Source organism: Orcinus orca, chromosome 5, assembly GCF_937001465.1.
Source record: "Orcinus orca chromosome 5, mOrcOrc1.1, whole genome shotgun sequence".
In the NCBI taxonomy this organism is placed as follows: Eukaryota; Metazoa; Chordata; class Mammalia; order Artiodactyla; family Delphinidae; genus Orcinus; species Orcinus orca.
Window position 1 is genome coordinate 37,828,991 of NC_064563.1, and position 22,365 is coordinate 37,851,355.

Sequence of the window (22,365 nt, forward strand, 5' to 3'; positions counted from 1 at the left end):
GGAAGGGTTAGGGTTAAGGTTCGGGCTAGGGTTAGGGTTAGGGGATGGGAACGGTTTAGGGTTCAGGTGAGGGTACGACAACGGTTTAGGGTGAGCGTACGTGTGAAGGCAGGGGTTAGTATTAGCGTACGGGTTAGGATTAGGGGACAGGTGAGGGTAAGGCTTCGGGGAAGTGTTAGGGTTAGGGTTCGGGCTAGGGTTAGGGTTAGGCGACGGGGACAGTTTAGGGTCCAGGTGAGGGTACGACATCGGTTGAGGGTGAGCGTACGTATGAGGGCACGGGTTAGTGTTAGCGTACGGGTTAGGATTAGGGGACTTGTGCGGGTAAGGCTTCGGGGAAGGGTTAGGGTTAGGGTTCGGGCTAGGGTTAGGGTTAGGGGACGGGGACGGTTTGGGGTCCAGGTGAGGGTATGACATTGGTTTAGGGAGATCGTATGTGTCAGGGCACGGTTTAGTGTTAGCATACGGGTTAGGATCATGGGACGGGTGAGGGTAAGGCTTCGGGGAAGTGTTAGGGTTAGGGTTCGGCTAGGGTTAGGTTAAGGGGTCGGGGATGGTTTAGGGTCCAGGTGAGTGTACGACAACGGTTTAGGGTGAGCGTACGTGTGAGAGAAGGGGTTATTGTTAGCGTACGGGTTAGGATAAGGGGACGGGTGAGGGTAAGGCTTCGGGGAAGGTTTAGGGTTAGGGTTCGGGCTAGGGTTAGGGTTAGGGTTAGGGGACGGGGACGGTTTAGGGTCCAGGTGAGGGTACGACAACGGTTTAGGGTGAGCATACGTGGGAGGGCACGGGTTCGTATTAGCGTACTGGTTAGGATTAGGGGACGGGTGAGAGTAAGGCTTCGGGGAAGGGTTAGGGTTAGGGTTCGGGCTAGGGTTAGGGTTAGGGGACGGGGACGGTTTAGGGTCCAGGTGAGGGTACGACAACGGTTTAGCGTTAGCGTACGTGTGAGGGCAGGAATTAGTGTTAGCGTACGGGTTAGGATTAGGGGACGAGTGAGGGTAAGGCTTTGGGGAAGGGTTAGGGTTAGGGTTCGGGCTAGGGTTAGGGTTAGACGACGGGGACGGTTTAGGGTCCAGATGAGGGTACGACAACGGTTTAGGGTGAGGGTACGTGTGAGGGCACGGGTTAGTGTTAGCGTACGGGTTAGGATTAGGGGACGGGTGAGGGTAAGGCTTCGGGGAAGGGTTAGGGTTAGGGTTCGGGCTAGGGTTAGGGTTAGGGGACGGGGACGGTTTAGGGTCCAGATGAGTGTATGACAATGGTTTAGGGTGAGCGTACGTGTGAGGGCACAGGTTAGTGTTAGCGTATGGTTTAGGATTAGGCGACGTGTGAGGGTAAGGCTTCGGGGAGGGGTTAGGGTTAGGGTTCGGGCTAGGGTTAGGGTTAGGGGACGGGGACGGTTTAGGGTGCAGGTGAGGGAACGACAAAGATTTAGGGTGAGCGTACATGTGAGGGCATGGGTTAGTGTTAGAGTACGGTTTAGGATTAGGGGACGGGTGAGGGTAAGGCTTACAGGAAGGGTTAGAGTTAGGGTTCGGGCTAGGGTTAGAGTTAGTGGACGGGGACAGTTTAGGGTCCATGTGAGGGTACGAGAACGGTTTAGGGTGAGCGTACGAGTGAGGGCATGGGTTAGTGTTAGCGTACGGGTTAGGATTAGGGGACGGGTGAGGCTAAGGCTGCGAAGAAGGTTTTGGGTTACAGTTCGGGCTAGGGTTAGGGTTAGGGTACAGGGTCGGTTTACGGTCGAGGTGAGTGTACGAGAACGGTTTAGGGTGAGCGTACGAGTGAGGGCATGGGTTAGTGTTAGCGTACGTGTTACGATTAAGGGACGGTTGAGGGTAAGGGTTCAGCGAAGAGTTAGGTTTAGGGTTCGGGCTAGGGATAGGGTTAGAGTACAGGGTCGGTATAGGGTCCAGGTGAGGGTACGACAATGGTTAAGAGTGAGCGTACATGTGAGGGCACGGGTTAGTGTTAGCGTACGGGTTAGGATTAGGGGACGGTTGAGGGTAAGGCTTCGGGGAAGGGTTAGGGTTAGGGTTCGGGCTAGGGTTAGGTTTAGGGGATGGGGACGGTTTAGGGTCCAGGTGAGGGTACGACAACGGTTTAGGTTGAGCGTACGTGTGAGGGCACGGGTTAGTGTTAGCGTATGGGTTAGGATTGGGGGATGGGTGAGGGTAAGGCTTCGGGGAAGGGTTAGGGTTAGGGTTCGAGCTAGGGTTAGGGTTGGGGGACGGGGACGGTTTAGGGTCCAGGTGAGGATACGACAACGGCTTAGGGTGAGCGTACGTGTGAGGACACGGGTTAGTTTTAACGTACGGGTTAGGATTAGGGGACGGGAGAGGGTAAGGCTTCGGGGAAGGGTTAGGGTTAGGGTTCGGGCTAGGGTTAGGGTTAGGGGACGGGGACGGTTTAGGGTCCAGGTGAGGGTACGACAACGGTTTAGGGTGAGCGTACGTGTGAGGGCACGGGTTAGTGTTAGCGTATGGGTTAGGATTAGGGGACGGGTGAGGGTAAGGCTTCGGGGAAGGGTTAGGGTTAGGGTTCGGGCTAGGGTTAGGGTTAGGGGACGGGGACGGTTTAGGGTCCGGGTGAGGGTACGACAACGGTTTAGGGTGAGCGTACGTGTGAGGGCACGGGTTAGTGTTAGCGTACGGGTTAGTATTAGGGGACATGTGAGGGTAAGGTTTCGAGGAAGGGTTAGGGTTAGGGTTCGGTCTAGGGTTAGGGTTAGGGGACGGGACGGCTTAGGTTCCAGGTGAGGGTACGACAACGGTTTAGGGTAAGCGTACGTGTGAGGGCACCAGTTAGTGTTAGCGTACGGGTTAGGATTAGGGGACGGGTGAGGGTAAGGCTTTGGGGAAGGGTTAGGGTTAGGGTTCGGGCTAGGGTTAGGGTTAGGGGACGGGGACGGTTTAGGGTCAACGTGAGGGTAAGACAACGGTTTAGGGTGAGTGTACGTGTGAGGGCATGGGTTAGTGTTAGCATACGGTTTAGGATTAGGGGACGGGTGAAGGTAAGGCTTCGGGGAAGTGTTAGGGTTAGGGTTCGGGCTAGGCTTAGGGTTAGGGGACGGGGACGGTTTAGGGTCCAGGTGAGGGTACGACAACGGTTTAGGGTGAGCGTACGTGTGAGGGCATGTGTTAGTGTTAGCATACAGGTTAGGATTAGGGGACGGGGGAAGCTAAGGCTTCGGGGAAGGGTTAGGGTTAGAGTTCTGGCTAGGATTAGGGTTAGGGGATGGGGACGGTTTAGGTTCCAGGTGAGGGTACGACAACGGTTTAGGATGAGCTTATGTGTGAGGGCACGGGTTATTGTTAGCGTACGGGTTAGAATTAGGGGACGGGTGAGGGTAAGGTTTCGGGGAAGGGTTAGGGTTAGGGTTCGGGCTAGGGTTAGGGTTAGGGGACGGGGATGGTTTAGGGTCCAGGTGAGGGTACGAAAACGGTTTAGGGTGAGCGTACGTTTGAGGGCACGGGTTAGTGTTAGCGTACAGTTTAGGATTAGGGTACGGGTTAGGGTAAGGCTTCGGAGAAGCATTAGGTTTAGGGTTCGGGCTAGGGTTAGGGTTAGGGGACGGGGACGGTTTAGGGTCCAGTTGAGGGTATGACAACGGTTTATGGTGAGCGTTTGTGTGAGGGCACGGGTTAGTGTTAGCGTACGGGTTAGGATTATGGTATGGGTTAGGGTAAGGCTTCGGGGAAGGGTTAGGTTTAGGGTTCAGGCTACGGTTAGGGTTAGGGGACGGGGATGGTTTAGGGTCCAGGTGACCGAACGAAAACGGTTTAGGTGAGCGTACGTGTGAGGGCACGGGTTAGTGTTAGCGTACGGGGTAGGATTAGGGAAAGGGTGAGGGTAAGGCTTCGGGGAAGGGTTAGGGTTAGGGTTCGGGTTAGGGTTAGGGTTCGAGCTAGGCTTAGGGTTAGGGGATGGAGAAGGGTTAGGGGACGGAGAAAGTTTAGGGTCCAGGTGAGGGTATGACAACGGTTTAGGGTGAGCGTACGTGTGAGGGCACGGGTTAGTGTTAGCATACGGGTTAGGACTAGGGGACGGGTGAGGGTAAGGCTTCGGGGAAGGTTTAGGGTTAGAATTCGGGTTAGGGTTAGGGTTAGGGAACGGGGACGGTTTAGGGTCCAGGTGAGTGTACGACAACGGTTTAGGTGAGCGTACGTGTGAGGGAACAGCTTAGTGTTAGAGTACGGGTTAGGATTAGGGGACGGGTAAGTGTAAGGCTTCGGGGAAGGGTCAGGCTTAGGGTTCGGGCTAGGGTTAGGGTTAGGGGACAGGTACACTTTAGGGTCCAGGTGAGGGTAGGACAACCGTTTAGGTTGAGCGTACGTGTGAGGGCATGGGTTAGTGTTAGCGTACAGTTTAGGATTAGGGGAAGGGCGAGGGTAAGGTTTCGGGGAAGGGTTAGGGTTAGAGTTCGGGTTAGGGTTAGGGTTAGGGTACGGGGACGGTTTAGGGTCCAGGTGAGGGTACGACAACGGTTTAGTGTGAGCTTACGTGTGAGGGTACGGGTTAGTGTTAGCGTACGGGTTAGGATTAGGGGACGGTTGATGGAAAGGCTTCGGGGAAGGGTTAGGGTTAGGGTTCGGGCTAGGGTTAGGGTTAGGGGACGGGGACGGTTTAGGGTCCAGGTGAAGGTACGACAACGGTTTAGGACGAGCGTACGTTTGTGGGCATGGTTTAGTGTAAGCGTACGGGTTAGAATTAGGGGACGTGTGAGGGTAAGGCTTCGGGGAAGGGTTAGGGTTAGGGTTCAGGCTAGGGTTAGTGTTAGGGGACGGGGACGGTTTAGGGTCCAGGTGAGAGTTCGACAACGGTTTAGGGTGAGCGTACGTGTGAGGCCACAGGTTAGTGTTAGCGTACGGTTTAGGATTAGGGGACGGGTGAGGGTAAGGCTTTGGGGAAGGGTTAGGGTTAGGGTTCGGGCTAGGGTTAGGGTTAGGGGACGGGGACGGTTTAGGGTCCAGGTGAGGGTAAGAAAACGGTATAGGGTGAGCGTACTTGTGAGGGCATGGGTTAGTGTTAGCATACGGTTTAGGATTAAGGGACAGGTTTATGTAAGGCTTTGAGGAAGGGTTAGGGCTAGGGTTTGGCCTAGGGTTAGCGTTAGGAGACGGGGATGGTTTAGGGTCCAGTTGAGGGTACGACAACGGTTTAGGGTGATCGTACGTTTGAGGGAACTGGTTAGTGTTAGCGTACGGGTTAGGATTAGGGGATGGGTTAGTGGAAGGTTTCAGGCAAGGGTTAGGTTTAGGGTTCGGGCTAGGGTTAGGGTTAGGGGACGGGGACGGTTTAGGGTCCAGGTGAGGGTACGACAACGGTTTAGGGTGAGCGTACGTGTGAGGGCACGGGTTAGTGTTAGCGTACGGGTTAGGATTAGGGGACGGGTGAGGGTAAGCCTTCGGGGAGGGTTAAGGTTAGGGTTCGGGATAGGGTTAGGGTTAGGGGACAGGGATGGTTTAGGGTACAGGTGAGGGTACAACAATGGTTTAGGGTGAGCGTACGTGTGAGGGCAATGGTTAGTGTTAGCGTACGGGTTAGGATTAGGGGACTGGTGAGGGTAAGGCTTCGGGGAAGGGTTAGTGTTAGGGTTTGCGCTAGGGTTAGGGTTAGGCGACGGGGACGGTTTAGAGTCAAGGTGAGGGTATGACAACGGTTTAGGATGAGCGTACGTGTGAGGGCACGGGTTAGTGTTAGCGTACGGGTTAGGATTAGGGGACGGGTTAGGGTAATGCTTCGGGGAAGTGTTAGGGTTAGGGTTCGGGCTAGGGTAAGAGTTAGGGGACGGGGACGGTTTAGGGTCCAGGTGAGGGTACGACAACGGTTCAGGGTGAGCGTACGTGTGAGGGCACGTGTTAGTGTTAGCGTGCGGATTAGGATTAGGGGACGGTTGAAGGTAAGGCTTCGGGGAAGTTTAAGGGTTAGGGTTCGGGCTAGGGTTAGGGTTAGGTGACGGGGATGGTTTAGGGTCCAGGTGAGGGTACGACAACGGTTTAGGGTGAGCGTACGTATGAGGGCATATGTTAGTGTTAGCGTACAGATTAGGACTAAGTGACGGGAGAGGGTAAGGCTTCGGGGAAGTGTTAGGGTTAGGGTTCGGGCTAGGGTTAGGGTTAGGGGACGGGGACGGTTTAGAGTCCAGGTGAGGGTACGACAACGGTTTAGGGTGAGCGTACGTGTGAGGGCACGAGTTAGTGTTAGCATACAGTTTAGGATTAGGGGACGGGTGAGGGTAAGGCTTTGGGGAAGGGTTAGGGTTAGGGTTCGGGCTAGGGTTAGGGTTAGGGGACAGCGACGGTTTAGGGTACAGCTGAGGGTATGACAACGGTTTAGGAAGAGCGTACGTTTGAGGGCACGGGTTAGTGTAAGCGTATGTGTTAGAATTAGGGGACGGGTGAGGGTAAGGCTTCAGGGAAGGGTTAGGGATAGGGTTCAGGCTAGGGTTAGTGTTAGGGGACGGAGACGGTTTAGGGTCCAGGTGAGGGTACAAAAACGGTTTTGGGTGAGCGAACGTGTGAGGGCACGGGTTAGTGTTACCGTATAGGTTAGGATTAGGGGACGGGTGAGGGTAAGGCTTCGGGGAAGGGTTAGGGTTAGGGTTCGGGCTAGGGTTAGGGTTAGGGGATGGGGACGGTTTATGGTCCAGGTGAGGGTACGACAACGGTTTAGGGTGAGCGTACGTGTGAGGGCACGGGTTAGTGTTAGCGTACAGTTTAGGGTTAGGGGACGGGCGAGGGTAAGGCTTCGGGGAAGGGTTAGGGTTAGAGTTCGGGTTACGGTTAGGGTTACGGTACGGGGACGGTTTAGGGTCCAGGTGAGGTTACGACAATGGTTTAATGTGAGCTTACGTGTGAGGGTATGGGTTAGTGTTAGCGTACGGGTTAGAATTAGGGGACGGGTGATGGTAAGGCTTAGGGGAAGGGTTAGGGTTATGGTTCGGGCTAGGGATAGGGTTAGGGGACGGGGACGGTTTAGGGTCCAGGTGAGGGTACGACAACGGTTTAGGTGAGCGTACGTGTGAGGGCACGGGTTAGTGTTAGCGTAAGGGTTAGGATTAGGCGACGGGTAAGTGTAAGGCTTCGGGGAAGGGTTAGTGTTAGGGTTCGGGTTAGGGTTAGGGTTAGGGGACGGGGACGGTTTAGGGTCCAGGTGAGGGTACGACAACGGTTTAGGGTGAGCGTACGTCTGAGGGCACGAGTTAGTGTTAGCGTACGGGTTAGGGTTAGGGTACGGGTTAGGGTAAGGCTTCGGAGAAGTGTTAGGGTTAGGGTTCGGGCTAGGGTTAGTGTTAGGGGACGGGGACGGTTTAGGGTCCAGGTGAAGGTATGACAACGGTTTTGGATGAGTGTACGTGTGACGGCATGGGTTAGTGTTAGCGTACGGGTTAGGATTATGCTAAGGGTTAGGGTAAGGCTTCGGGGAAGGGTTATGGTTAGGGTTCGGGCTAGGGTTAGGGTTAGGGGACGGGGACTGTTTAGGGTCCAGGTGAGGGTATGACAACGGTATAGGTGAGCGTACGTGTGAGGGCACGGTTTAGTGTTATCGTACGGGTTAGGATTAGGGGCCGGGTTAGGTTAAGGCTTCGGGGAAGTGTTAGGGTTAGTGTTCGGGCTAGGGTAAGGGTTAGGGGACGGGGACGGTTTAGGGTGCAGGTGAGGGTACGACAACCGTTTAGGGTGAGTGTACGTGTGAGGGCACGGGTTAGTGTTAGTGTATCGGTTAGGATTATGGGACGGGAGAGGGTAAGGCTTCGGTGAAGGGATAGGGTTAGGGTTCGGGCTAGGGTTAGGGTTAGGGTCGGGGACGGTTTAGGGTCATGGTGTGGGTATTACAACGGTTTAGGGTGAGCGTACGTGTGAGGGCACGGGTTAGTGTTAGCATACGGGTTAGTATTAGGGGACGGGTTAGGGTAAGGCTTCGGGGAAATGTTAGGTTTAGGGTTTGGGCTAGGGTTAGTGTTAGGGGACGGGGATGGTTTAGAGTCCAGTTGAGGGTACGACAACGGTTTAGGGTGAGCGTACATGTCAGGGCACGGGTTAGTGTTAACGTATGGGTTAGGATTACGGGACGGGTTAGGGTAAGGCTTCGGGGAAGGGTTAGGGTTAGGGTTCTGTTTAGGGTTAGGGTTAGGGGTCGGGGACGCTTTAGGGTCCAGGTGAGGGTACGACAACGGTTGAGGGTGAGCATAAGTGTGAGGGCACGGGTTAGTGTTAGCGTACGGGTTAGTATTAGGGGATGGGTGAGGGTAAGGCTTCGGGGAAGGGTTAGAGTTAGCGTATGGGCTAGGGTTAGGTTTAGGTGACGGGGACGGTTTAGGGTCCAGGTGAGGGTACAACAACGGTTTAGGGTGAGCGTACGTGTGAGGGCACCGGTTAGTGTTAGCGTACGGGTTAGGATTAGGGGACGGGTGAGGGTAAGGCTTCGGGGAAGGTTTAGGTTTAGGGTTCGGGCTAGGGTTAGTGCTAGGGGATGGGGAGGGTTTAGGGTCCAGGTGAGGGTACGACAAAGGTTTAGGGTGAGCGTACGTGTGAGGGCACGGGTTAGTGTTAGCGTATGGGTTAGGATTAGAGGACGGGTGAGGGTAAGGCTTCGGGGAAGGGTTAGGGTTAGGGTTCGGGCTAGGGTTAGAGTTAGGGGATGGGGACGGTTTAGGGTCCAGGTGAGGGTTCGACAACGGTTTAGGGTGAGCGTACGTGTGAGGGCATGGGTTAGTGTTAGCGTACGGTTTAGGATTAGGGGACGGGTGAGTGTAAGGCTTTGGGGAAGGGTTAGGGTTAGGGTTTGGGGTAGGATTAGGGTTAGGGGACGGGGACGGTTTAGGGTCCAGGTGAGGCTACGACAACAGTTTAGGACGAGCGTACGTTTGAGGGCACGGGTTATTGTAAGCGTACGGGTTACAATTAGGTGACGGGTGAGGGTAAGGCTTCGGATAAGGTTTAGGGTTAGCGTTCGGGCTAGGGTTAGGGTTAGGGGACGGGGAAGTTTTAGGGTCCAGGTGAGTTTACGACAACGGTTTAGGGTGAGCGTACGTGTGAGGGCACGGGTTAGTGTTAGCATACGGGTTAGGATTAGGGGACGAGTGAGGGTAAGGCTTCAGGGAAGGGTTAGGGTTAGGGTTCGGTCTAGGGTTAGGGTTAGGGGACGGGGACGGTAAGGGTCCAGGTGAGGGTACGACAACGGTTTAGGATGAGCGTACGTGTGAGGGCACGGGTTAGTGTTAGCGTACGGGTTAGGGTTACGGGACGGGTAAGTGTAAGGCTTCGGGAAAGGGTTAGGGTTAGGGTTCGGGCTAGGGTTAGGGTTAGGGGATGGGGACGGTTTAGGGTCCAAGTGAGGGTACAAAAACGGTTTAAGGTGAGCGTACGTGTGAGGGCACGGGTTAGTGTTAGCATACGGATTAGGATTAGGGGACAGGTGAGGGTAAGGTTTCGAGCAAGTGTTAGGGCTAGGGTTCGGTCTAGGGTTAGGAATAGGGGACGGGACGGTTTAGGGTCCAGGTGAGGGTACGACAACGGTTTAGGGTGAGCATATGTGTGAGGGCACCGGTTAGTGTTAGCGTACGGGTTAGGATTAAGGGACGTGTGAGTGTAAGGCTTCGGGGAAGGGTTAGGTTTAGCGTCGGGGTAGGGTTAGAGTTAGGGAACGGGGACGGTTTAGGGTACAGGTGAGGGTACGATAAAAGTTTAGGGTGAGCGTATGTGTGAGGGCACGGGTTAGTGTTAGCGTACGATTTAGGATTAGGGGACTGGTGAGGGTAAGGCTTTGGGGAAGGGTTAGTGTTAGCGTTCAGACTAGGGTTAGGGTTAGGAGACGGGGACGGTTTAAGGTCCAGGTAAGGGTACAACAACGGTTTAGGACGAGCGTACGTGTGAGGGCACGGGTTAATGTAAGCGTACGGGTTAGGATTAGGGGACTTGTGACGGTAAGGCTTCGGGGAAAGGTTAGGGTTAGGGTTCGGGCTAGGGTTAGGGTTAGGGGACGGGGAAAGTTTATGGTCCAGGAGAGGGTACGACAACGGTTTAGGGTGAGCGTACGTGTGAGGGCACGGGTTAGTGTTAGCGTACAGTTTAGGATTAGGTGACGGGCGAGGGTAAGGCTTCGGGGAAGGGTTAGGGTTAGAGTTCGGGTTACGGTTAGGGTTACGGTACGGGGACGGTTTAGGGTCCAGGTGAGGTTACGACAATGGTTTAATGTGAGCTTACGTGTGAGGGTATGGGTTAGTGTTAGCGTACGTGTTAGAATTAGGGGACGGGTGATGGTAAGGCTTCGGGGAAGGGTTAGGGTTATGGTTCGGGCTAGGGATAGGGTTAGGGGACGGGGACGGTTTAGGGTCCAGGTGAGGGTACGACAACGGTTTAGGTGAGCGTACGTGTGAGGGCACGGGTTAGTGTTAGCGTAAGGGTTAGGATTAGGCGACGGGTAAGTGTAAGGCTTCGGGGAAGGGTTAGTGTTAGGGTTCGGGTTAGGGTTAGGGTTAGGGGACGGGGACGGTTTAGGGTCCAGGTGAGGGTACGACAACGGTTTAGGGTGAGCGTACGTCTGAGGGCACGAGTTAGTGTTAGCGTACGGGTTAGGATTAGGGTACGGGTTAGGGTAAGGCTTCGGAGAAGTGTTAGGATTAGGGTTCGGGCTAGGGTTAGTGTTAGGGGACGGGGACGGTTTAGGGTCCAGGTGAGGGTATGACAACGGTTTTGGATGAGCGTACGTGTGATGGCATGGGTTAGTGTTAGCGTACGGGTTAGGATTATGGTAAGGGTTAGGGTAAGGCTTCGGGGAAGGGTTATGGTTAGGGTTCGGGCTAGGGTTAGGGTTAGGGGATGGGGACTGTTTAGGGTCCAGGTGAGGGTATGACAACGGTATAGGTGAGCGTACGTGTGAGGGCACGGGTTAGTGTTAGCATACGGGTTAGTATTAGGGGACGGGTTAGGGTAAGGCTTCGGGGAAAGGTTAGGTTTAGGGTTTGGGCTAGGGTTAGTGTTAGGGGACGGGGATGGTTTAGAGTCCAGTTGAGGGTACGACAACGGTTTAGGGTGAGCGTACATGTCAGGGCACGGGTTAGTGTTAACGTATGGGTTAGGATTACGGGACGGGTTAGGGTAAGGCTTCGGGGAAGGGTTAGGTTTAGGGTTCTGTTTAGGGTTAGGGTTAGGGGTCGGGGACGCTTTAGGGTCCAGGTGAGGGTACGACAACGGTTGAGGGTGAGCATAAGTGTGAGGGCATGGGTTAGTGTTAGCGTACGGGTTAGTATTAGGGGATGGGTGAGGGTAAGGCTTCGGGGAAGGGTTAGAGTTAGCGTATGGGCTAGGGTTAGGTTTAGGGGACGGGGACGGTTTAGGGTCCTGGTGAGGGTACGAAAACGGTTTATGGTGAGCGTACATGTGAGGCACGGGTTAACGTTAGTGTACGGGTTAGGATTAGGGGACGGTTGAGGTTAAGGCTTCGGGGAAGGTTTAGGCTTAGGGATCGGGCTAGGGTTAGGGTTAGGGGACAGGGATGCTTTAGCGTCTAGGTGAGGGTACGACAACGGTTTAGTGTGAGCGTACGTCTGAGGGCACGGGTTAGTGTTAGCGTACGGGTTAGGATTAGGGGACGGGTGCGGGTAAGGCTTCGGGGAAAGGTTAGGGTTAGGGTTCAGGCTAGGGTTAGGGTTAGGGGACGGGGACGGTTTAGGGTCCAGGTGAGGGTACAACAACGGTTTAGGGTGAGCGTACGTGTGAGGGCACCGGTTAGTGTTAGCGTACGGGTTAGGATTAGGGGACGGGTGAGGGTAAGGCTTCGGGGAAGGTTTAGGTTTAGGGTTCGGGCTAGGGTTAGTGCTAGGGGATGGGGAGGGTTTAGGGTCCAGGTGAGGGTACGACAAAGATTTAGGGTGAGCGTACGTGTGAGGGCACGGGTTAGTGTTAGCGTATGGGTTAGGATTAGAGGACGGGTGAGGGTAAGGCTTCGGGGAAGGGTTAGGGTTAGGTTTCAGGCTAGGGTTAGAGTTAGGGGATGGGGACGGTTTAGGGTCCAGGTGAGGGTTCGACAACGGTTTAGGGTGAGCGTACGTGTGAGGGCACGGGTTAGTGTTAGCGTACGGTTTAGGATTAGGGGACGGGTGAGTGTAAGGTTTTGGGGAAGGGTTAGGGTTAGGGTTTGGGGTAGGATTAGGGTTAGGGGACGGGGACGGTTTAGGGTCCAGGTGAGGCTACGACAACAGTTTAGGACGAGCGTACGTTTGAGGGCACGGGTTAGTGTAAGCGTACGGGTTACAATTAGGGGACGGGTGAGGGTAAGGCTTCGGGGAAGGGTTAGGGTTAGGGTTAATGCTAGGGTTAGGGTTAGGGGACGGAGATGGTTTAGGGTCCAGGTGAGGGTACGACAACGGTTTTGGGTGAGCGAACGTGTGAGGGCACTGGTTAGTGTTAGCGTACGGTTCGAAATAGGGGACGGGTGAGGGTAAGGCTACGGGGAAGGTTCAGGGTTAGGGTTAGGGCTAGGGTTAGGGTTAGGGGACGGGGATGGTTTAGGGTCCAGGTGAGGGTACGACAAAGGTTTAGGGTCAGCGTACGTGTGAGGGCACTGTTTAGTGTTAGCGTACGGGTTAGGATTAGGGTACGGGTTAGGGTAAGGCTTCGGAGAAGGTTTAGGGTTAGCGTTCGGGCTAGGGTTAGGGTTAGGGGACGGGGAAGGTTTAGGTTCCAGGTGAGGTTACGACAACGGTTTAGGGTGAGCGTACATGTGAGGCCACGGGTTAGTGTTAGCATACGGGTTAGGATTACGGTACGGGTTAGGGTAAGGCTTCGGGAAAGGGTTAGGGTTAGGGTTCGGGCTAGGGTTAGGGTTAGGGGACGGGGATGGTTTAGGTTCCAGGTGAGGTTACGACAACGGTTTAGGGTGAGCGTACATGTGAGGCCACGGGTTAGTGTTAGCATACGGGTTAGGATTACGGTACGGGTTAGGGTAAGGCTTCGGGAAAGGGTTAGGGTTAGGGTTCGGGCTACGGTTAGGGTTAGGGGACGGGGATGGTTTAGGGTCCAGGTGAGTGTACGAAAACGGTTTAGGTGAGCGTACATGTGAGCGCACGGGTTAGTGTTAACGTACGGGTTAGGATTATGGTACGGGTTAGGGTAAGGCTTCGGGTACGGGTTAGGGTTAGGGTACGGGCTAGAGTTAGGGTTAGGGGACGGGGACGGTTTAGGGTCCAGGTGAGGGTACGACAATGGTTTAAGTTGAGCGTAAGTGTGAGGGCACAGGTTAGATTTAGCGTACGGGTTAGGATTAGGGGACGGGTAAGTGTACGGCTTCAGGGAAGGGTTAGGGTTAGGGTTCGGGCTAGTGTTAGGGTTAGGGGACGGGGACACTTTAGGGTCCAGGTGAGTGTACGACAACGGTTTAGCGTGAGCGTACGTGTGAGGGCATGGGTTAGTGTTAGCGTACGGGTTTGGATTAGGGGACAGGTGAGGGTAACGCTTTGGGGAAGTGTTAGGGTTAGGGTTCGGGCTAGGGTTAGGGTTAGGGGACGGGGACGGTTTAGGGTCCAGGAGAGGGTACGACAACGGTTTAGGACGAGCGTACGTGAGAGGGCACGGGTTAGTGTTAGCATACGTGTTAGGATTAGGGGACGGGTTAGGGTAAGGCTTCTGGAAAGTGTTAGGGTTAGGGTTCGGTCTAGGGTTAGGGTTAGGAGACGGGGACGGTTTAGGGTACAGGTGAGGGTACGACAACGGTTGAGGGTGAGCGTACGTCTGAGGGCATGGGTTAGTGTTAGCGTACGGGTTAGGATTAGGGGACGAGTGAGGGTAAGGCTTCAGGGAAGGGTTAGGGTTAGGGTTCGGGCTAGGGTTAGGGTTAGGGGACGGGGACGGTAAGGGTCCAGGTGAGGGTACGACAACGGTTTAGGATGAGCGTACGTGTGAGGGCACGGGTTAGTGTTAGCGTACGGGTTAGGGTTAGGGGACGGGTAAGTGTAAGGCTTCGGGAAAGGTTTAGGGTTAGGGTTCGGGCTAGGGTTAGGGTTAGGGGATGGGGACGGTTTAGGGTCCAGTTGAGGGTACGAAAACGGTTTAGGGTGAGCGTACGTGTGAGGGCACGGGTTAGTGTTAGCATACGGGTTAGGATTAGGGGACAGGTGAGGGTAAGGTTTCGAGCAAGTGTTAGGGCTAGGGTTTGGTCTCTGGTTAGGAATAGGGGACGGGACGGTTTAGGGTCCAGGTGAGGGTACGACAACGGTTTAGGGTGAGCGTACGTGTGAGGGCACCGGTTAGTGTTAGCGTACGATTTAGGATTAGGGTACGGGTCAGGGTAAGGCTTTGAGGAAGGGTTAGTTTTAGCGTTCGGGCTAGGGTTAGGGTTAGGGGACGGGGACGGTTTAAGGTCCAGGTGAGTGTACGACAACGGTTTAGGACGAGCGTACGTGTGAGGGCACGGGTTAATGTAAGCGTACGGGTTAGGATTAGGGGACTTGTGACGGTAAGGCTTCGGGGAAAGGTTAGGGTTAGGGTTCGGGCTAGGGTTAGTGGTAGGGGACGGGGACGGTTTAGGGTCCAGGTGAGGACAACGGTTTAGGTTGAGCCTACGTGTGAGGGCACGGGTTAGTGTTAGCGTATGGGTTAGGATTAGCGGACGCGTGAGGGTAAGGCTTCGGGGAAGGGTTAGGGTTAGGGTTCAGGCTAGGGTTAGGGTTATGGGACGGAGACGGTTTAGGGTCCAGGTGAGGGTATGACAAGGGTTTTGGGTGAGCGAACGTGTGAGGGCACGGGTTAGTGTTAGCGTACGGGTTAGGATTAGGGTACGGCTTAGGGTAAGGCTTCGGAGAAGGTTTAGGGTTAGCGTTCGGGCTAGGGTTAGGGTTAGGGGACGGGGAAGGTTTAGGGTCCAGGTGAGGTTATGACAACGGTTTAGGTTGAGCGTACATGTGAGGCCACGGGTTAGTGTTAGCGTACGGGTTAGGATTAGGGGACGGGTAAGTGTAAGGCTTCGGGAAAGGGTTAGGGTTATCGTTCGGGCTAGGGTTAGGGTTAGGGGACGGGGACGGTTTAGGGTCCAGGTGAGGGTACGACAACGGTTTAGGGTGAGCGTACGTGTGAGGGCACGGGTTAGTGTTAGCGTACGGGTTAGGATTAGGGGACATGTGAGGGTAAGGTTTCGAGGAAGGGTTAGGGTTAGGGTTCGAGCTAGGGTTAGGGTTAGGGGACGGGACGGTTTAGGGTCCAGGTGAGGGTACGACAACGGTTTAGGGTAAGCGTAGGTGTGAGGGCAGCAGTTAGTGTTAGCGTACGGGTTAGGATTAGGGGACGGGTGAGGGTAAGGCTTCGGGAAAGGGTTAGGGTTAGAGTTCGGTTTAGGGTTAGGGTTAGGGGACGGGGACGGTTTAGGGTCCAGGTGAGTGTACGACAACGGTTTAGGGTGAGCTTATGTGTGAGGGCACGGGTTAGTGTTAGCGTAAAGGTTAGAATTAGGGGACGGGTGAGGGTAAGGCTTCGGGGAAGGGTTAGGGTTAGGGTTCGGGCTAGGGTTAGTGTTAGGGGACGGGGACGGTTTAGGGTCCAGTTGAGGGTACGACAACGGTTTAGTGTGAGCGTACGTTTGAGGGCACGGGTTAGTGTTAGCGTACGGGTTAGGATTAGGTTACGGGTAAGGGTAAGGCTTCGGAGAAGGATTAGGTTTAGGGTTCGGGCTAGGTTTAGTGTTAGGGGACGGGGATGGTTTAGGGTCCAGGTGAGGATACGACAACGGTTTAGTGTGACCGTATGTGTGAGGGCACGGGTTAGTGTTAGCGTACAGGTTAGGATTAGGGGACGGGCGAGTATAAGGCTTCGGGGAAGGGTTAGGGTTAGAGTTCGGGTTAGGGTTAGGGTTAGGGGACGGGGACGGTTTAGGGTCCAGGTGAGTATACAACAACAGTTTACGGTGAGCTTACGTGTTAGGGCATGGGTTAGTGTTAGCGTACGGGTTAGAAATATGGGACGGGTGAGGGTAAGGCTTCGGGGAAGGGTTAGGGTTAGGGTTCGGGCTAGGGTTAGGGTTAGGGGACGGGGACGGTTTAGGGTCCAGGTGAGGGTACGACAACGGTTTAGGGTGAGCGTACGTGTGAGGGCACCGGTTAGTGTTAGCGTACGGGTTAGGATTAGGGGACGGATGATGGTAAGGCTTTGGGGAAGTGTTAGGGTTAGGGTTCTGGCTAGGGTTAGCGTTAGGGGACGGGGACGGTTTAGGGTCCAGTTGAGGGTATGACAACGGTTTATGGTGAGCGTTTGTGTGAGAGCACTGGTTAGTGTTAGCGTACGGGTTAGGATTATGGTACGGGTTAGGGTAAGGCTTCGGGGAAGGGTTAGGTTTAGGGTTCAGGCTAGGGTTAGGGTTAGGGGACGGGGATGGTTTAGGGTCCAGGTGACCGTACGAAAACGGTTTAGGTGAGCGTACGTGTGAGGGCACGGGTTAGTGTTAGCGTACGGGTTAGGATTAGGGGACGGGTTAGGGTAAGGCTTCGGGGAAGGGTTAGGGTTAGGGTTCGGGCTAGGGTTAGGTTTAGGGGATGGGGACGGTTTAGGGTCCAGGTGAGGGTACGACAACGGTTTAGGTTGAGCGTACGTGTGAGGGCACGGGTTAGTGTTAGCGTATGGGTTAGGATTGGGGGATGGGTGAGGGTAAGGCTTCGGGGAAGGGTTAGGGTTAGGGTTCGAGCTAGGGTTAGGGTTGGGGGACGGGGACGGTTTAGGGTCCAGGTGAGGATACGACAACGGCTTAGGGTGAGCGTACGTGTGAGGACACGGGTTAGTTTTAACGTACGGGTTAGGATTAGGGGACGGGAGAGGGTAAGGCTTCGGGGAAGGGTTAGGGTTAGGGTTCGGGCTAGGGTTAGGGTTAGGGGACGGGGACGGTTTAGGGTCCAGGTGAGGGTACGACAACGGTTTAGGGTGAGCGTACGTGTGAGGGCACGGGTTAGTGTTAGCGTATGGTTTAGGATTAGGGGACGGGTGAGGGTAAGGCTTCGGGGAAGGGTTAGGGTTAGGGTTCGGGCTAGGGTTAGGGTTAGGGGACGGGGACGGTTTATGGTCCGGGTGAGGGTACGACAACGGTTTAGGGTGAGCGTACGTGTGAGGGCATGGGTTAGTGTTAGCCTATTGGTTAGGATTAGGGGACATGTGAGGGTAAGGTTTCGAGGAAGGGTTAGGGTTAGGGTTCGGTCTAGGTTTAGGGTTAGGGAACGGGACGGTTTAGGGTCCAGGTGAGGGTACGACAACGGTTTAGGGTGAGCGTACGTGTGAGGGCATGGGTTAGTGTTAGCGTATGGGTTAGGATTAGGGGACGGGTCAGGGTAAGGCTTTGGGGAAGGGTTAGTTTTAGCGTTCGGGCTAGGGTTAGGGTTAGGGGACGGGGACGGTTTAAGGTCCAGGTGAGTGTACGACAACGGTTTAGGACGAGCGTACGTGTGAGGGCACGGGTTAATGTAAGCGTACGGGTTAGGATTAGGGGACTTGTGACGGTAAGGCTTCGGGGAAAGGTTAGGGTTAGGGTTCGGGCTAGGGTTAGTGGTAGGGGACGGGGACGGTTTAGGGTCCAGGTGAGGACAACGGTTTAGGTTGAGCGTACGTGTGAGGGCACGGGTTAGTGTTAGCGTATGGGTTAGGATTAGCCGACGCGTGAGGGTAAGGCTTCGGGGAAGGGTTAGGGTTAGGGTTCAGGCTAGGGTTAGGGTTATGGGACGGAGACGGTTTAGGGTCCAGGTGAGGGTATGACAAGGGTTTTGGGTGAGCGAACGTGTGAGGGCACGGGTTAGTGTTAGCGTACGGGTTAGGATTAGGGTACGGGTTAGGGTAAGGCTTCGGAGAAGGTTTAGGGTTAGCGTTCGGGCTAGGGTTAGGGTTAGGGGACGGGGAAGGTTTAGGGTCCAGGTGAGGTTATGACAACGGTTTAGGTTGAGCGTACATGTGAGGCCACGGGTTAGTGTTAGCGTACGGGTTAGGATTAGGGGACGGGTAAGTGTAAGGCTTCGGGAAAGGGTTAGGGTTATCGTTCGGGCTAGGGTTAGGGTTAGGGGACGGGGACGGTTTAGGGTCCAGGTGAGGGTACGACAACGGTTTAGGGTGAGCGTACGTGTGAGGGCACGGGTTAGTGTTAGCGTACGGGTTAGGATTAGGGGACATGTGAGGGTAAGGTTTCGAGGAAGGGTTAGGGTTAGGGTTCGAGCTAGGGTTAGGGTTAGGGGACGGGACGGTTTAGGGTCCAGGTGAGGGTACGACAACGGTTTAGGGTAAGCGTAGGTGTGAGGGCAGCAGTTAGTGTTAGCGTACGGGTTAGGATTAGGGGACGGGTGAGGGTAAGGCTTTGGGGAAGGGTTAGGGTTAGGGTTCGGGCTAGGGTTAGAGTTAGGGGACGGGGACGGTTTAGGGTCCAGGTGAGGGTACGACAACGGTTTAGGGTGAGCGTACGTGTGAGGGCACGGGTTAGTGTTAGCGTACGGGTTAGGATTAGGGGATGGGTGAGGGTAAGCCTTCGGGGAGGGTTAAGGTTAGGGTTCGGGATAGGGTTAGGGTTAGGGGACAGGGATGGTTTAGGGTACAGGTGAGGGTACAACAATGGTTTAGGGTGAGCGTACGTGTGAGGGCAATGGTTAGTGTTAGCGTACGGGTTAGGATTAGGGGACGGGTGAGGGTAAGGCTTCGGGGAAGGGTTATGGTTAGGGTTCGGGCTAGGGTTAGCGTTAGGGGACGGGGACGGTTTAGGGTCCAGGTGAGGGTACGACAACGGTTTAGGATGAGCGTACGTGTGAGGGCACGGGTTAGTGTTAGCGTACGGGTTAGGATTAGGGGACTGGTGAGGGTAAGGCTTCGGGGAAGGGTTAGTGTTAGGGTTCGGGTTAGGGTTAGGGTTAGGGGACGGGGACGGTTTAGGGTCCAGGTGAGGGTACGACAACGGTTTAGGGTGAGCGTACGTCTGAGGGCACGAGTTAGTGTTAGCGTACGGGTTAGGATTAGGGTACGGGTTAGGGTAAGGATTCGGAGAAGTGTTAGGGTTAAGGTTCGGGCTAGGGTTAGTGTTAGGGGACGGGGACGGTTTAGGGTCCAGGTGAGGGTATGACAACGGTTTTGGATGAGCGTACGTGTGACGGCATGGGTTAGTGTTAGCGTACGGGTTAGGATTATGGTAAGTGTTAGGGTAAGGCTTCGGGGAAGGGTTAGGGTTAGGGTTCGGTCTAGGGTTAGGGTTAGGGGACGTGGACTGTTTAGGGTCCAGGTGAGGGTATGACAACGGTATAGGTGAGCGTACGTGTGAGGGCACGGTTTAGTGTTATCGTACGGGTTAGGATTAGGGGCCGGGTTAGGTTAAGGCTTCGGGGAAGTGTTAGGGTTAGTGTTCGGGCTAGGGTAAGGGTTAGGGGACGGGGACGGTTTAGGGTGCAGTTGACGGTACGACAACGGTTTAGGGTGAGTGTACGTGTGAGGGCACGGGTTAGTGTTAGTGTATCGGTTAGGATTATGGGACGTGAGAGGGTAAGGCTTCGGGGAAGGGATAGGGTTAGGGTTCGGGCTAGGGTTAGGGTTAGGGTCGGGGACGGTTTAGGGTCATGGTGTGGGTATTACAACGGTTTAGTGTGAGCGTACGTGTGAGGGCACGGGTTAGTGTTAGCATACGGGTTAGTATTAGGGGACGGGTTAGGGTAAGGCTTCGGGGAAAGGTTAGGTTTAGGGTTTGGGCTAGGGTTAGTGTTAGGGGACGGGGATGGTTTAGAGTCCAGTTGAGGGCACGACAACGGTTTAGGGTGAGTGTACATGTCAGGGCACGGGTTAGTGTTAACGTGTGGGTTAGGATTACGGGACGGGTTAGGGTAAGGCTTCGTGGAAGTGTTAGGGTTAGGGTTCTGTTTAGGGTTAGGGTTAGGGGACGGGGACGCTTTAGGGTCCAGGTGAGGGTACGACAACGGTTGAGGGTGAGCATAAGTGTGAGGGCACGGGTTAGTGTTAGCGTACGGGTTAGTATTAGGGGATGGGTGAGGGTAAGGCTTCGGGGAAGGGTTAGAGTTAGCGTATGGGCTAGGGTTAGGTTTAGGGGACGGGGACGGTTTAGGGTCCAGGTGAGGGTACGAAAACGGTTTATGGTGAGCGTACATGTGAGGCACGGGTTAATGTTAGCGTACGGGTTAGGATTAGGGGACGGTTGAGGTTAAGGCTTCGGGGAAGGTTTAGGCTTAGGGATCGGGCTAGGGTTAGGGTTAGGGGACAGGGATGGTTTAGCGTCTAGGTGAGGGTACGACAACGGTTTAGTGTGAGCGTACGTCTGAGGGCACGGGTTAGTGTAAGCGTACGGGTTACAATTAGGGGACGGGTGAGGGTAAGGCTTCGGGGAAGGGTTAGGGTTAGGGTTAAGGCTAGGGTTAGGGTTAGGGGACGGAGACGGTTTAGGGTCCAGGTGAGGGTACGACAACGGTTTTGGGTGAGCGAACGTGTGAGGGCACTGGTTAGTGTTAGCGTACGGTTCGAAATAGGGGACGGGTGAGGGTAAGGCTTCGGGGAAGGTTCAGGGTTAGGGTTCGGGCTAGGGTTAGGGTTAGGGGACGGGGACGGTTTAGGGTCCAGGTGAGGGTACGACAAAGGTTTAGGGTCAGCGTACGTCTGAGGGCATGGTTTACTGTTAGCGTACGGGTTAGGATGAGGGTACGGGTTAGGGTAAGGCTTCGGAGAAGGTTTAGGGTTAGCGTTCGGGCTAGGGTTAGGGTTAGGGGACGGGGAAGGTTTAGTTTCCAGGTGAGGTTACGACAACGGTTTAGGGTGAGCGTACGTGTGAGGGCACGGGTTAGTGTTAGCATACGGGTTAGGATTACGGTACGGGTTAGGGTAAGGCTTCGGGAAAGGGTTAGGGTTAGGGTTCGGGCTAGGGTTAGGGTTAGGGGACGGGGATGGTTTAGGGTCCAGGTGAGTGTACGAAAACGGTTTAGGTGAGCGTACATGTGAGCGCACGGGTTAGTGTTAGCGTACGGGTTAGGATTATGGTACGGGTTAGGGTAAAGCTTCGGGTACGGGTTAGGGTTAGGGTACGGGCTAGAGTTAGGGTTAGGGGACGGGGACGGTTTAGGGTCCAGGTGAGGGTACGACAATGGTTTAAGTTGAGCGTAAGTGTGAGGGCACAGGTTAGATTTAGCGTACGGGTTAGGATTAGGGGACGGGTAAGTGTAAGGCTTCAGGGAAGGGTTAGGGTTAGGGTTCGGGCTAGTGTTTGGGTTAGGGGACGGGGACGCTTTAGGGTCCAGGTGAGTGTACGACAACGGTTTAGCGTGAGCGTACGTGTGAGGGCATGGGTTATTGTTAGCGTACGGGTTTGGATTAGGGGACAGGTGAGGGTAACGCTTTAGGGAAGTGTTAGGGTTAGGGTTCGGGCTAGGGTTAGGGTTAGGGGACGGGGACGGTTTAGGGTCCAGGAGAGGGTACGACAACGGTTTAGGACGAGCGTACGTGAGAGGGCACGGGTTAGTGTTAGCATACGGGTTAGGATTAGGGGACGGGTTAGGGTAAGGCTTCTGGGAAGGGTTAGGGTTAGGGTTCGGTCTAGGGTTAGGGTTAGGAGACGGGGACGGTTTAGGGTACAGGTGAGGGTACGACAATGGTTGAGGGTGAGCGTACGTGTGAGGGCACGGGTTAGTGTTAGCATATGGTTTAGGATTAGGGGACGGGTAAGGGTAAGGCTTCGGGGAAGTGTTAGAGTTAGCGTTTGGCCTAGGGTTAGGGTTAGGGTACGGGGAAGGTTTAGGGTCCAGGTGAGGGTACAAAACGGTTTATGGTGAGCGTACCTGTGAGGCACGGGTTAGTGTTAGCGTACGGGTTAGGTTTAGGGGACAGTTGAGGTTAAGGCTTCGGGGAAGGTTTAGGCTTAGGGTTCGGGCTAGGGTTAGGGTTAGGGGACGGGGATGGTTTAGGGTCCAGGTGAGGGTACGAGAACGGTTTAGGGTGAGCGTACTTCTGAGGGCATGGGTTAGGGTTAGCGTACGGGTTAGGATTAGGGGACGAGTGAGGGTAAGGCTTCAGGGAAGGGTTAGTGTTAGGGTTCGGGCTAGGGTTAGGGTTAGAGGACGGGGACGGTAAGGGTCCAGGTGAGGGTACGACAACGGTTTAGGATGAGCGTACGTGTGAGGGCACGGGTTAGTGTTAGCATACGGGTTAGGGTTAGGGGACGGGTAAGTGTAAGGCTTCGGGAAAGGTTAGGTTTAGGGTTCAGGGTAGGGTTAGGGTTAGGGAACGGAGACGGTTTAGGGTCCAGGTGAGGGTATGACAACAGTTTTGGGTGAGCGAACGTGTGAGGGCACGGGTTAGTCTTAACGTACGGTTAGAAATATGGGACGGGTGAGGGTAAGGCTTCGGGGAAGGTTTAGGTTTAGGGTGC